Source organism: Chionomys nivalis, chromosome 17 (assembly GCF_950005125.1).
Source record: "Chionomys nivalis chromosome 17, mChiNiv1.1, whole genome shotgun sequence".
Classification (NCBI taxonomy): Eukaryota; Metazoa; Chordata; class Mammalia; order Rodentia; family Cricetidae; genus Chionomys; species Chionomys nivalis.
The window spans coordinates 60,739,371-60,752,364 of record NC_080102.1 but is presented as its reverse complement, the minus strand read 5'-3'; the positions used below and the strand labels follow the sequence as shown (position 1 = coordinate 60,752,364).

At 43.1% G+C, this 12,994-nt stretch overlaps 1 protein-coding gene across 3 annotated transcripts in view; it reads left to right on the top strand.

Annotated features, from left to right (window-relative positions):
• The first annotated feature begins 183 nt into the window (after positions 1-183).
• Cbx5 (chromobox 5) overlaps positions 184-12,994 on the top strand; it is a 43,360-nt gene continuing 30,549 nt past the window's right edge. The window contains exon 1 of one of the 3 annotated variants that reach the window (XM_057791710.1): positions 184-302. The gene's annotated coding sequence lies outside the window, so the exon portion shown is untranslated. Of the gene's footprint in view, positions 303-2,776; positions 2,803-12,994 lie in introns of those variants that run through there. The other 2 variants (XM_057791712.1, XM_057791709.1) reach the window with 2 other exon arrangements.

The following is a 12,994-nucleotide window of genomic DNA, read 5'->3' as shown; positions in this document are numbered from 1 at the left end:
GTTTCCGCCGGCGCACTAAGAAGTTCCGCTTGCCTACTGGGACACGTGAAATGGCGGGCGGGAGAGCCTTGTGAACCTGAGGCGCCTGCGTAGTGGCGGGAGACGCGTCCCTGATTTGCGCAGGCGTCTTGGGCGGAGAAAAAAAAAAAAAAAAAAAGATTAGTTGCGCAGGCGCAGGGAGGGATCCGTTTTGGCGGGCGGTTGGCGTTGCGCAGAAGGCGGCGGTAGCGGTGGCTTGTGGTGCAGCTTTCCCATAGAGGAACCGTGCAGGCCTTAGTGTGAGTGATCACTGTAGATCCCGGGTAAGTGCCAGAGAGTCTCGATTACACGTACGAGGTCTTGGACCCGCTCCAATTGCACTCGTTATGTACGAAATGAATGGATCGCCGGCCTGGGGCGGGAGGGAGCGACAGGGAAGGGGCCGCGGAGGGTCGGGACAGCCAATCGGAGGACTGGGGGCGGGATGTTCTAATCCTTGCGGGTTCTTTCGAGCTGCGCCACCGGAGCGTTAGACTGGCGAGTGTCGAGGCCAATCGGGTCTTCCATAGCTGCCTACCGAGCGGCTCGTGGGCCTCGGAATGTCGGAGGCGGGTTTTTCCCTCCTGAGTTGCGTCTCTCTGAGCCTATGAGCCCTGAGCGCGCGATAGGCCGGTCTTCTCCAACAGGCAGTCTGGAGTCTGCAGGTTTAATCCATGGACCAACCCTGCATCCTGTATGTGGACTGTCTCCCTGAAAGAGAGAGCTCTTACCCCTGGAAGGAGTCATGGGGGCGCATATTTCATCTACAGTGACTCCTATAATGGAGGCATTCATTCCATAAATCACCTTAACAAAAGCATATGTTTCCTTGTGCCCCTCGAGTTTGTCATTTTCCTTACTCTTCGGTACGTCCCACTCATCACTTGATATTTTGAAGAACTTAGAGGGGAGGCTTTTGTTTTTGAAAACTTTTAAAGTGGGATATTTAAAATTTATGCGTGAAATGGATACGTAAGTACTGTAATGGACAGCATTAAAAAAAAAGACTTAACACTACCACCGCTTAGGAGGGACACATCTGTATTTCTGTGGCCACAGAGAAGGTTTTTGAGGGATGCAAATCAAAGTGTTGTTTCTATGGGCACAGTGGTGTAGAGGCCTGTTGTATGTCTGATATTTGAGGGGTTAATGAAATAATGAAAAGATTAATAAAAAAATGGACTCATTTGTTTTTTGTTTCCAGTCATTGACTTCTCACCATCAGCCATGTCTCCAATTCTTTAACCAGAGTCTCTTCGATGGCTTTTTTATTATTTTTTTTTGTTTTTCGAGACAGGGTTTCTCTGGAACTCACTCGGTAAACCAGGCTGGCCTCGAACTTGCAGAGATCCACTTGCCTCTGCCTCCCAAGTGCTGAGATTAAAGGTGTGAACCACCACCACCCGGCTATTTATTTGAAGTTTCTTGAGACAGGATTTCTCTGTGTAACCGCAGTGGCCGAGCTGGAACTCACTTAGTAGACTAGGCCAGCCTCGAACTCACGGACATCCGCCTGCTTCTGTCTTCTGAGAGCTGGGATTGAAGGTGTCCACTGCCACCACCATTCAGTTCTGAGGAACAGTTTCTTCTCCTAATGATCTTTTAACATTCAAGGTCTCCTAAGCCTCTCTTTCTGCTGTTCACTTGACGATGTCCTGCTGCTTTAGTTGGGAAATATTTAGGGTATTGGTGACAGGAGGCTCCCCTGTCTCTTAGGTCATTATTTGTTGCTTTTTATTTTATCTGAAGTCTCTCAGGTGTTGATAATGCTCACACTTCCCAGAGGATCTGAACAGGTTTGTAATTTTCATTTACTAACTATTGATTTATTTTGAGTCAAGAGGAAATATTAAAATACCGGACTTAATCCCAGCACTCGGGAGGCAGAGGCAGGCGGATCTCCGAGTTTGAGGCCAGCCTGCTCTACAAGAGCTAGTTCTAGGACAGGCTCTAAAACTACCGAGAAACCCTGTCTCCAAAAACCAAAACAACACAATGAATAACTTTTGAGGTACACTTGTTATTTTTTTTTTTAAAAAAAATACTTTTCAGCCTGGCTTAGTTTGAACACCTTTAATTCCAGCACTTGAGAGGCAGAAGCAGGCAGATCTCCGTGAGCTTCAGGCCAACCTTGGTCTACAGAGTAAATTCCAGGACAGCCAGAACTACATAGTGAGATTTTGTCTTGAAAACCCTTTAAAAGCCGGACGGTGGTGGCGCACGCCTTTAATCCCAGCACTCGGGAGGCAGAGGCAGGCGGATCTCTGTTAGTTCGAGACCAGCCTGGTCTACAAGTGCTAGTTCCAGGGCTGGAGAGATGGCTCAGAGGTTAAGAGCACTGACTGTTCTTTCAGAGGTCCTGAGTTCAATTCCCAGCAACCACATGGTGGCTCACAGCCATCTAGAATGAGATCTGGTGCCCTCTTCTGGCATGCAAGCATACATGGAAGGAATGTTGTATAAATAATAAATAAATGATTCTAAAAAAAAAAAAAGAGCTAGTTCCAGGATAGGCTCCAAAACCACAGAGAAACCCTGTCTCGAAACCCCCCCCCCCAAAAAAAAAAAGCAAGGGAAATGAAAATACTTTCCAATTTTGTATGTGAGACTGATGATTTCAGCTTAGTTTTGTGTTTTGTTTTTTTAGAATCTATGTATCCCAGGCTGGCTTCAAATGAAGAGATCTTCCTGTTCCCCACCTGGAGTGCTGGGTTAAAAGCCTATGCTATGAGGCCTGCCAGATTGTGGTAAATTTGTAATGAATAGAGATTTCCACACTAACAGGTACTTTGACAAACATTTTATAACTGGTTACCTCCTTATGCTAATAATGCAGCTGCAGACTTCAGCTCCAGAGTGATAGCCTTCTCAGGCATCCCTCTTCATATGGGTTAGGTCTGGGGAGCAGCCCTGCTCAGAGAGGTTTCTCTGTCCGTCCTGGAACTTGCTTTGTGTGGAGTAGGCCATACTGGCCTTGAACTCAGAGACAACCCCTGCCTCTGCCTCCCAGGTGCTGGACTAGAGGTGAGCATCACTGCTGCTCTGCTTTTTTAATGTTTCAGTTTTAAAACAATACCAAAAGTGACAACTAAAGTCTCGCTCTAGAGCTTATTTCCAGATGTTGTAGCAGGTTGATAGCTCACCGTGTGGAAGAGGTGAGATCTTTATTTTTTATTTTATTTTGATTTTTCAAGACAGGGTTTCTCTGTGGCTTTGGAGCCTGTCCTGGAACTAGCTCTTGTAGACCAGGCTGGTCTCGAACTCACAGATCCGCCTGCCTCTGCCTCCCGAGTGCTGGGATTAAAGGCGTGCGCCACCACCGCCCGGCGAGGTAAGGTCTTTGATAGGTGGATCCCAGTCCTGTTTTTCCTCTGGCGTAGATTAGCCTTTCTGTCTTTGGATAAAAAGGAAAATTTTACTAAGGTTTTTACTATTTTTTTGGAGTTTAAATGTAGGATTCTGCCACCTGTGGTGGCAGTGGCAGGCTGAGTTTTGAATTCAAGATTAGCCTTGTCTACTTTGTGAATTTCAGATCTGCAAGGGCTATACAGTTAGGCCATATCTAAATAAATAGGATTGATTACACCTTGCATTTGTATGGCTTGCTAAAGAAATTAAAAATAAGGGGCTAGAGAGGTAGCCCTGCCTTGGATAACTCTTTATTTTTTTATCAGATATGAGCTCCTTCCTGACATTTTTTTCTGTTTTCTCTTTACTTTGTCTAACAGTCCTGGGTGTGTGTGAACAGTTCTGGATGCCCTGGAACTCTGTAGACCAGGCTGGCCTCAAACTTGTGCTGGAAGTGATAACATAAACCACTATGCCCAGTGTTGGCATTCTTTGGGGTTTTTGTTTGTTTGTTTGTTTTTGTTTTTTGAGAATTCTCTGTGTATATTTGGTGCCCGTCCTGGAACTCACTTTGTAGACCAGGCTGGCCTCGAACTCACAGAGATCCTCCTGTCTCTGCTTCCTGAGTGCTGGTATTAAAGGCTTGTGCCACCACCGCCCGGTTCAGTGTTGACATTCTTTTAGAATATTTCAGACTCCTTTTTTTGTTTGTTTTTGGAGACAGCGTTTCTCTTTAACATTGGAGCCTGTCCTGGAACTAGCGTTGTAGACCAGGCTGGTCTCAGACTCACAGAGATCCGCCTGCCTCTGTCTCATGAATTGCTAGGATTATTTCCTGCCACCACCTGCTTATTTCAATTTCTTAATAATTAGGTCAGTTTCAAGATTGTAGATATAGCCCAGTTGGTAGACCACTGGTCTACCTTGCATGGAGTCCTGGATTCTCTCCCCATCAAAGGATAAACCTGTTATAGTGGTGCTGGCCTATAATCCCAGTAGCAGAGGAGTAATAGGAAGAGGACCAGGTCAAAACCATCCTCAGCTGGCGAGTTAAAGGCCACTCCAGGCTTTGTGAGACTCAGCCTCAAGTTTGTGATCCTCCACCCTCAGATTGCCATGGTGCTGGGGATTAAACAGTAGGCCATCATGCATGCTTATCCTGAGATCTGCCATCAAACTACAGTACAGCCCTAACTACTGCTTTCTGGCTTTTTCTTAGGTGTTTTATGTAAGCACTTAGCTTGGTTTTAGTTGTAATTTTTCGGGACAGTTTCTTTGTGTAGTCCTGACTGTCCTGAAACTCACTGTGTAGACCAGGCCTTGAACTCAGAGATCAGTCTGCCTCTGCCTCCAGAGTACTAAGATTAAAGGTGCCACTATACTCTGCATAACTTTTTTTTTTTTTTTTAATTTTTTTCAGGACAGGGTTTCTCCGTAGCTTTTGGTTCCTGTCCTGGAACTAGCTCTTGTAGACCAGGCTGAGTCTGCATAACATTTTTAAATAAGATTACATAACTCCACTTTGTAAAGAGCACTTTTGCTATTTTTTTCTTTGTTTTGATTTTTTTTTTTTTTTTTTGAGTCAGGGTTTCTCTGTGTAACAGCCCTAGCTAGCCTGAAACTAGCTCTTGTAGACCACGCTGGCCTCGAACTCAAAGAGATCTCTCTGCCTCCCAAGTGCTGGGATTAAAGGTGTGTGCTACCACCCCCCAGCTCTTTTGATAACTTTTGTATACATTCGCTTTTCTCAAAATTCTGCCAGTGCTACACTCTATTGAGTTTAAAACAATGTAGCTATCATTTATACAGTATAACTGTTACACATTGTATTCTTGACTTTTGACTGACCAATCATCTTTTTTATTAGACATGAACTTTTACTTTCTTTCCTTGCATATAGAAGATGACTTTAGGACTGGAGAGATGGCTCAGAGGTTAAGAGCACAAACTGCTCTTCCAGAGGTCCTGAGTTCAAGTCCCAGCAACCCCATGGTGGCGCATAACCATCTGTAATGAGATCTGGTGCCCTCTTCCGACCTTCAGGGATACATGCAGACAGAACACTGTATAGATAACAAATAAATCTTTTTTAAAAAAAAAAAAAGAAGAAAATGACTTTAACTCATTGTTGGGGTAGGGTTGACTTCCGACCTAGGCGCCCCACCCCTCACCTCAGGGTCTGAGCTGTCCCTGCCGCAACTGCCACCATCCACAAGGCAGGCGAGAGAGGGAAGAGTGCAGCACGGGGGCCGAGGAGGGACCCAGATAATGGAGCTGCGGGAAGAAGCTTGGTTTCCGGGGCTGCTGGATTCTGAGGATCAGTCCATCATGGCGTGAAGTCACGGGCAGCAGCCTGAAACATCTAGTCACAGCACATCCGCAGTCAGCAGCTGAGAGATAAATGCATGTTTGCTTGCGCGGGGGAAAAAAAAGTGTAGGGGCTTGAGATGGCTAAGCATTTAAAAACATTTGATGCTCTTATAAAGGATCTAAGGTCAGATGACTTACAACCACCGTAACTTCAGCTCCACAGGTTCAACCCCTGCCCTTAGGTACTTCACTTACGAGTACAAACACACAGGCATATAGGATCTTTAAAATCCTTTTAAAAAAGGAACCTGGGTTACTGTGAGAAGAGTTGGCTTGTATGCAGTGAAAGCTATGAATTTGTTGCATTCTGTAAGCCACTTGAAGCCACATACTCATTTCTGGTGACTACACTTGTGCTGTCAGAACACCCACAATGACAACTGTGCCTATGTTAGTCTATCCAGGAGCTCAACCTCCTTTCCATTTGTGGAAAAACCTACCCTGTTGTTAGCAGCTATGTAAATATTAGCCCTCTTAGGTCTGTCGGTTTATTTTGAACAAAGTGTATCGTGTTTTTTTGAGACAAGGTCTCATTATGTCGTCTTGGCTCATCTGGAATTTACAAAGATCAGCCTGCTTCTGCCTCCCAAATGCTAGGATTAAAGGCATGTGCCACTGCACCTGGCTGTAGACTTGGTTTTTTTTTGTTGTTGTTGTTGTTTTTAAATTTACCCATTGAAATGAGGGATTAAAGGTTCATTGCAATAGTACGACACTTGGAAGGCAGATGGATATTTGACTTTGAGACCAAGGAAGCTAACCTGGTCAACATAGTGAGCCCCTGTCTCAAAAAAAATTAGGTTGGGTGTGGTGACATGTGCTTTTTTTTTTTTTTTTTAATACAATTTTACTTTTTTTTTTAATATTTATTATGTATACAATATTCTGTCTGTGTTATGCCTGAAGGCCAGAAGAGGGCACCAGACCTCATTACAGATGGTTGTGAGCCACCATGTGGTTGCTGGGAATTGAACTCAGGACCTTTGGAAGAGTAGGAAATGCTCTTAACCTCTGAGCCATCTCTCCAGCCCCGTGACATGTGCTTTTAATCACAGAACTCAGTATTAATAAGGCACACAGCTCTCTAAGTTTGAGACAAGCCTGGTCTATGTAGTGTGTTTCAGAGCTCTATAGTGAAACCCTGTGTCAAAAATAAAAGAAACAGCTGGGCGGTGGCAGCGCACATTTTCACCCCAGCACTGGGAGGCAGTTATATGGATCTCTGAGTTTGAGGCCAGTATGGTCTATAGAACAAGTTCTGGGACAGGCAGGACTATGCAGAGAAACCCTGTGTCAAAAAACAAAAAATGAAGACACTAAGGTGGAGGATGGTTAGTATAGCATCAACTTCCCTATCTCAAAAACAAAAACAAAAAACAAGTCAGGCTGAGCATGGTGGCACAGTCAGATCTCGTGAGATGAAGGCCAGCCTGGTCTACACAGATTCTTTCTAAACACAAAACATGGAGGAAGAAGTCTTAGACATTCTTTGGGTTATGTGAAGCACAGTTCTTTATTTTTTGATTGGGTACTGGAGGCTGACTGAACCCAGAGCTTTGAACATGCTAACTCCATTCCATTTCCACTGTGCCATGTCATTCCCCCTGCTGTTGATCTTTTTTTTTTATTTTATTTTTTATTTTTTTTATTTTTTTTGGTTTTTCGAGACAGGGTTTCTCTGTGGTTTTGGAGCCTGTCCTGGAACTAGCTCTTGTAGACCAGGCTGGTTTCGAACTCACAGAGATCCGCCTGTCTCTGCCTCCCAAGTGCTGGGATTAAAGGCGTGCGCCACCACCGCCCGGCTGCTGTTGATCTTGAAAAATTTTATCTCCTCTGCTCATTCCATAGCAGCATACTGCAGACAATTCTAGGGGCTGGAAATCTACATTAAAAGTCTTTTTTGGGGGGAGGGGGTTGGGAAAGGGTTTCTCTGTGGCTTTGAAGCCTGTCCTGGAACTAACTCTTGTAGACCAGGCTGATCTCGAACTCACAGAGATCCGCCTGCCTCGGCTTCCCAAATGCTGGGATTAAAGGCGTGTACCACCACCACCCAGTTTAAGTCTTGAAGCTCTTGTACAGGCTTTAGCAAGAAGATGTTGCTTTTTTTGCTTCTGGTGGTCATCATCCCCTGGCTTATAGCATGAGATCCCTTTGCTGTTTTTGGTTTTTCGAGACAGGATTTCTTTGTAGCTTTGGAGCCTGTCCTGGAACTATTTCTGAAGACCAGGCTGGCCTCGAACTCACAGAGATCCACCTGCCTCTGCCTCCCGAGTGCTGTGATTAAAGGTGTGCACCACCACTGCCTGACCCCTTTGTTATTTTCATTCTGTTCTTTGTATGCCTGTCTGGGAATTCTGTCTCATAAATACGATTATACTTAAGACCCACTGGGGTGACTCAGGATCAGTTTCTCTACTCTTTTTTGTTTTGTTTGTTTGTTTTTTGAGAATGGGTTTTTTTTTTTTTTTCTGTGTAGCTCTGGCTGTCCATAAACTTGCTTGGTAGACCAGGGTGTCCTAGATTTTTTTTTTTAATGCTGATAATTAAAAATGCAAAACAAGCCAAACCTGATGCTATATGCCATTAATTCTTGTACTTGGGAGGCAGAAAGATCTCTCAGCTTGCGGCCAGCCTGGTCTATATACCCATTTTTAGGCCAGCCAAAGCTATGTAGTAAGACCCTTTCTCAATAATAATTTATTCTAACACTTTGACCAGTGTAGTACTGTAGCATTTTTGTCTAGAACTTGAGAGGCATAAAATTGATTTATTGGTTGATTCTAAACTCCTTGAAGTATTAACATAGACAGACAAAACTGTAGGTGGAATAAAGAGCACATGCGGGGCCTGGGGTTTTGATTTTTTTTCCCCCTGAGACAGGGTTTCACTGTAGCTTTTAGAGCCTGTCCTGGAACTAGCTCTTGTAGACCAGGCTGGCCTCGAACTCACAGAGATCCACCCGCCTCTGCCTCCTGAGTGCTGGGATTAAAGGCATGTGTGGCCACCACCTGGCTCTTCACATGAAGTTTTAATATAGAGATTTGCTGAGTGTGTGTTATGTTTCATAGCTAGGAAGGATACTAGAATTTATGAAATAGATAAGGTGTCCTTGAAAAGATTGTTTCAAGGTCAGTCATAGCAAATAGTCCACCCATCTTTTTCCATAAAGCCAAGGAAGCACATTGAATTCAAGTCTCCCTGATGGTAATCTACAGTCCTCAGAGTCCAGCTCTTTGTATCTGAGCCAACGGATATAATTATGTTGGAATAAAATGCTCTGTACTACAGAGGTCAGCTAACAAGCTGGGAAATCTAAAGTTTGGTTTCTGAAGGAAATCCTTGAACTTGGTGTGCCTTATTTCATCCCTAAATCATTAAGACTCACTTCACAGAGAGTTGTGGAGGGTGAAATACTGCTAATTTGTTCAGTATCTTACAACAATAAATTATGTCTAAAGATCTGATAAAACATAGTAAGCCTCATTTATATGAGTAGCTGGAGACAGCATAGATAAACTTAGAGATAATTCAGAAAATTCATTAAAATTATTTTTTTAAATTTCCTTTATTGTCAAATTTTTGCCTCTGTTTCCAACGTGCTTTCTTGTTCTTTTTCCATAACAGACCTATGAGATAGGTTGGACAAATAACAGCAGGTTGGTTAATTAAGGAATCAGTTCATCAAGAGGACATAATAATCTTAAATGTTTATACAGCTAATAATAAAAGCTTCGGGGGCTGGGAATAAAGCTCAGTGAGAGAGTTTTAGGCCCAGGGTTTGATTCTCAGCCTCATGGGGGAGGGGGGCGGTGCTCACAATTCACGAAGGCAAAAAAGATAAAAAGGAAAATAGCAGATATCTGTGATTATGTTTGGAAATTTAACTATTTGATAAAAACGTGTAGAAAAGCATGGAAATAGAAGAGAACATTATCAACTAGTCTGACGTAATTGACACCTGTAGAATAGCTCACATAACAGGGAAATGTTTTAAAATATTATGGAATATTTAAGTCCATTCAAAAGGATGCTATCATATAAAGTATTTCTCCTTTTTCTCCACCCCCTCCCCCCAGAGTGTCTCTGTGTAACAGTCCTACTGTCCTGGAACTAGCTCTTGTAGACCAGGCTGACCTCAAACTCACTAAGATCCGCCTGCCTCTGCCTCCTGAGTGCTGGGACTAAAGGCTCATATGAAGTATTTGTGACCTTAATGCAGTTGTCTTAGAAATTAGTTACATGTTAGTAAGTCTCCAAATATTTGGAATACTATATAGCACCAAAGCTACTGGGAATGTAGCTCAAAGCTTTTGTTTATGCAAGGTGCTGGCTCAGTATATTCCCAGCACCACCCCAGCAAGAAAGAATTTGAGAGGCTGAGGTAGGAGGATCACATGAGGTCAAGGACAACCTGGGCTATATAGTGAGATCCTATTTCAGAAGACAGGAACAGAAAAACCAAACTGAAAGTTACTTGAGAATTGATAAATCAAGAAAAATAGAACACATAAATAACCATTATTTGGTACAAAAGATTGATGCTACTGTTGATCCTTTAGACTTTTCAAAGAGCACTAAACATTAGAAAGCTTGGGATGGTGCTTCTCATCCTAGGAGGACTAGGCAGCAGGACTGTTGCTACAAAGTGAGACCCCCATCCCATGTTTTCATGTCTGATGAAAACCTGTGGAATTGCTTTGTTCCACCCCTCATTCCCCACAGCAGACCAGAGCAGTGATGACATTTAAAGTTAGCTGTTCAGTTTCATCTTTAATTTACTTATTACAGTCTTCATCTTTCCAGTATTAGGAAGTGGCCTTTGGGTTGGGCATGGTGAAAAGGCATTTAATTCTGGAGGCAGAGGCTAGTCTGGTTTATCTAGTAGTGGTAGACACCTTGTTGTTTAGTTGCCTTTGGACTTGGCGATAAGGTTTAGTAGATAACGGCACTTACCCAATGCCAATCCTGATGGTCTGCGGTCCATCCCAAGACCCACATGGTGAAAAGAGAAACTAACTTTACAAATTGCCCTTTGACCTCCACAGAAATGTTGTGGCACAAACCACAAAAACATACCTGTAAGCTGAGACTGCTTGTTCGTTTCCTGGCTGCCCGGGCCTGAATAATCACACAGAAAATATATTAATTACAACACTGTTTGACCTGTTAGCTCAGGCTTATTAACTAACTCTTACATCTTAAATTAACCCATTTCTTTTTTTTTTAATATTTATTTATTTATTTATTTATTATGTATACAATATTCTGTCTGCGTGTATGTCTGCAGGCCAGAAGAGGGCACCAGACCTCATTACAGATGGTTGCCGGGAATTGAACTCAGGACCTTTGGAAGAGCAGGCAATGCTCTTAACCACTGAGCCATCTCTCCAGCCCCTAACCCATTTCTTTTAATGTATGTATCACTATGAAGTTGTGGTCTACCAGTAAGGTTCCAGCATCTGTTTCCTTTGGCAACTACTTGGTGTCTCCTGACTCCACCTTCTTTACTCCTCTACTTCTGCTTGGAATTTCTGCCTTGCTATATTCTGCCCTGCCATAGGCCAAAGCAGCTTCTTTGTTAACCAATGGTAATAAAACATATTCATAGCATACAAGGAGAATCCCATATATACAAGGATAGACAAATAAATGTTTTAAAAATGAGACTTATTTATTTTATGTATATGAGTATCTTTGTACCAATGTATGTATATGTGCCACGTGCTTGTCTGGTGCCTGCAAAGATGTGATGTGGATGTGAGTGGGCCTGGAACTATAGTTATCAAGACACTGTTGCTATATTCTAGCTATCTTCATCTGTGGGCTGCTGAGTGCTGGGAACCTAAACTATTCCTCTGAGACCAGCAACTGCTCTTAACAGCCGAGCTATGCTCCAGCCCCCAGTTTTAAAAAAATGTTAAATTACTTTCTTTTTGTTTCGTTTTAATTTTTTTGAGGAAGCAAGGTTTCTCTGTGTAGCCTTGGCTGACCTGGAACCTGGTTGACCTCTAACTCACAGAGATTCACTCTGTCTCTCAAGTAAGTACTGTAAAGTCACCTTTTAAGAACTTTTCCTTTTCCTTCTGAGACAGTTACACTGTAGTTGAAGGCTGTGGTGGAGCTCACTATGTAGCCTTGGCTGGCCTTGAACATTCAATGATCCTTTTGCTTCAGCCTCGGGATTGCTACTAGTTTGACAAACATGTTGCCTTTCTGCTCTTTTGGTTTGGCTTGGTGGTACCTGGGGGTTGAATACTCAGCCTTGTGCACGTCTCACATGCGCTGCACCTTAGCACCTGAGGTGCTGCTTCCAAAACCTGTGTAGTCTTTTGGGGGGCTGCGGTGGAAGCACTGACTTAACCAAGAAGAAACTCTAATGTTTTTAGCCTACAAGTTGAAGACAGTAGATTTAGTGCCCATGCAGTACTTGATACTTATTAGGCCCTTAATAATATCCCCAGCCAGCTAAAGTTTTCGAAAAGGAACAGAATGACTATATTAATCATCTCTTTGGCACAGGATTTAAATTGGGAATGTGGTTGGAAACTGGACAAAAGCCGGGCGGTGGTGGCACACGCCTTTAATCCCAGCACTCGGGAGGCAGAGGCAGGCGGATCTCTGTGAGTTCGAGTCCAGCCTGGTCTACAAGAGCTAGTTCCAGGACAGGAACCAAAAGCTAAGGAGAAACCCTGTCTCGAAAAATCCAAAGGAAAAAAAAAAAAAAAAAAAAAGAGGAAACTGGACAAAAAGAAAAAAATCTTACTTGGCTTAAATAACACATCAAAACACTTGAAGAGCTAGGTGGTCTGATATCAGCCATCCTCTTGGTCATTTATCTGATGGTAGCCTCTCTTTGTATTTAACTATCAATATATTTGAAGTGTAGAGCACACTTTTATTATATTGTGCCATAGTAACTCACACTTAAATGTCAATATTGCAAAGCCCTGCAAGGTTCAGTAACTTCTGGTGTGGTTTGCTCCTCCTATCATCACCTATTATTGTGTGTGTTTTAACAGCTTTAAAATTGACACAAAGCAAAATTGGTCAGGATCATAATTGATGGCCCAGGATCTGCCACTGATACGCTTGTATGGGATGAAAGAAATTCAATACTGGCTTGGTTTTATTTATCTAAAATGTAGGGCATGACTTCAATATAATTCATTTTGCAAATACACCAAGGTGATGGCCAAGCACCGTATTGTGCCCTATTTGAAGGAATGCTCTCTTTATTCATGGAAGTTTTACAGTCTGA